This window comes from Triticum dicoccoides, chromosome 6B, assembly GCF_002162155.2.
Source record: "Triticum dicoccoides isolate Atlit2015 ecotype Zavitan chromosome 6B, WEW_v2.0, whole genome shotgun sequence".
NCBI lineage: Eukaryota > Viridiplantae > Streptophyta > Magnoliopsida > Poales > Poaceae > Triticum > Triticum dicoccoides.
The window spans coordinates 316,033,192-316,036,257 of record NC_041391.1 but is presented as its reverse complement, the minus strand read 5'-3'; positions in this window follow the sequence as shown (position 1 = coordinate 316,036,257).

The following is a 3,066-nucleotide window of genomic DNA, read 5'->3' as shown; positions in this document are numbered from 1 at the left end:
GTGCATGTGTAGGATACTTGGACTTCGTTCGACTTCCACTTCACGTGAGTTGACCATTCAAGCTCTTGAGAGTGAGCCTCATAGATTCTACCACAACTCGCTTCTACACCGCATTTCCTACCACTTAGGCATTGTGAAGAATGCACAAGGACACGCTTTCAAGGTGACATCCTTCTTGAGCTTGGATATTGTGGATCATACTTCATGTGTTGCTTGCACCATTTGCACGCATGTTCCAGATATTGCTTTCACCCATGATTGCCACATTTCCATGCTTCATGACATATACACCTTTTGTGTTGCATCCAATTCTTGGATTACTTGCTCCTATCATATGTTTGGTTGCAACAATGTCACTTCTTCACATATGCCATGTCCCATTGCTTATCACATGATTGACTTGATTGCCTCACACATGTTGAACAATTGCTCTTTCTATTGTGCTGAGTGCCATACTATATTCACTACACCCTATGCACGTTATGCTTGGATTGTCTTGCACTTGACCCATGTGTTTAGACACTTCATTTTATTTGGTGTTGTGAATAATTCTTATGCCTACCATAGACCTTTTATTGAGAAATTTGTGAATGCTTGCTATGACCTCGAGGTAGATGCTTATTCTCTTCTCACACATATTTGCATCACTACCTCACATTTGCATACTTGTCCCCATGATTACTTTGCTTGTGCTCGATTGATATGCTTACATGTCATGACACAATCCTTTGTTAAACCATACGCTATGCTTGATGACAACACTTGTTTGGTGAGTCACCTCTTGAATGCTTGGTTTTGCTCTAACGCTAACCACATTTGTTTTTCCAAGTGTTTGTTGTCCTTGATCATTTTGAAGGAATCCCAAGATGGTGCGACATTGGAGAGTGCCCATTGCGAGCTTGAAGATGACGAGTACTTGGTGAACATCCACTTCTTCACGGTGAAGCCATCTCTTTCCCATGGTGATTTGGTTTTTGATCCGAGGTCGGATCTTTCCCAAGGGGGAGGGGATGATGCGGAGCATCCTACAGACATCACCATGTCAAGAGCACATTTGGGAAGTGACACGTGCGACATCTACTTCACACACACAAAGGTATTGTCGGAACTTCACGGATGACGAGGAGGAGTGCAAGCGCCAAGGAACGACTACACCGTCCGTGAGGGAAGCGTGGAAGAGAAGACGGAAGAAAGGAGAAGAAGACGGAGCGGCTGCAGGAGCTAGGCCGGACATCCGGACCGCCGTCCGGATCATCCGGGTCCCCCTCCGGATCATCCGGATAATTGCGTCCGAAGACACTCGAAGGCCTCATGATAGAGGCAAAGGTGTCCCGTCTTTCGATGAGATGATGGATATCGCTTTGGTGGCAGTCGACTTTGACGATCCGACTACGAACGTGCGAGGACGTTGCGCCTTAGCAATCGCTAAACCAACTCCGAGAGGTTATTGACCACGCCGGAGCACGATCAACCTGACCACGAGGGTCTGTTTCCTGCGAGCAAACGAAGAACAAGCAAGAAACTGAGATTGCAATCTGGATATTGCGAATATAAGATGAAAGCTTTATTGATCAAGGTGGGGTTCTGTGACGCCTTTGTCTGGTCGTTGAACACAAAGGAAGTACGCGAAGTTGCTGCTATGGCGAACTTTTAATCTAAACAAAACCCAAAGTCTAAACGATGCCCTAAGGGCTGTATATATGGAGGAAGAGGGGGGAATTTCGTGGCCCTTGGTGGAGGGGTCTGAAATCAACCCTATCTCTTGTTTCCCCACACATACGGACTCTAAAAATAGCCTATACTTATGTATTTCGAAATTACATGGGCCTGGCCCAATAATAAGGTGACGCAGCACCTAAAATAGCCTCGGGACGAAATTTATGAAGTGGCATCTTGTATATTTCGTCCAAGGCTTCATGCACCCATTATGGTGGCTTCAAAGTCCTGAAATCATCACTTGTAACTCCGTTCTTGTTCCCCTTGCGCATGCCATCATCTCCATGCTTGTTCTTGCTCCAATGTTCATCCTTCTCCAAGCTAGGCCCTTCATTTGTAAGCAAAACAAATGTATCCAATTTAGGTAGCATCATATTCTCATGAACATTAGAATCATTACCAAGAAACGAAAGTACCTGGTAATTTAGTTGGCGTGCACGAGCTCTAGTAATTGGTCCAGTATGTATAGCAGCAGGGGCTGTGGGTGTAACAATTGTATTGATGTCCTCATCATCCTCCCCTTCTTGAAATGAAGTCGTCCTCGATGGAAGTTCATCTTCCTCAACCAAATAAGGCTTCAAATCTGCAATGTTAAAAGTGGGACTAACCCCAAAATCTGCAGGCAGCTCAAGTTTATATGCATTATCATTTATTTTCTCTAACACCTTAATGGGACCATCAGCACGTGGCATTAACTTTGATTTGCGCAAATCAGGAAATCTATCCTTACGCAAATGTAACCAAACAAGATCTCTAGGTGCAAACACAACATGTTTTCTACCCTTATCTCCAGCAAGTTTATATTTAGCATTCATACGCTCAATGTTTTCGTTAGTTAACTCATGCATTTTTAAAATAAATTCAGCACATTGTTTAGCATCAAAATTAACCTTCTCCGAAGATGGAAGAGCCAACAAATCAATAGGTGCACGAGGTAGGAAACCATACACAACTTCAAAAGGGCACATCTTAGTAGTAGAATGCAATGAACGATTATAAGCAAATTCAATATGAGGCAAGCATTCCTCCCACATTTTCTTATTATTCTTCAAAACAGCCCTAAGCATAGTAGACAACGTTCTATTGACTACTTCAGTTTGTCCATCAGTTTGTGGGTGACAAGTAGTACTAAAAAGCAGTTTAGTCCCTAACTTAGCCCATAAACATCTCCAAAAGTGGCTAAGAAATTTAGTATCACGATCTGAAACTATAGTATTTGGCACACCATGCAAGCGAATAATTTCACGAAAGAACAAATCAGCAACACTAACAGCATCATCGCTTTTATGACATGGTATAAAGTGTGCCATTTTCGAGAATCTATCCACGACAACAAATATGCCATCCCTC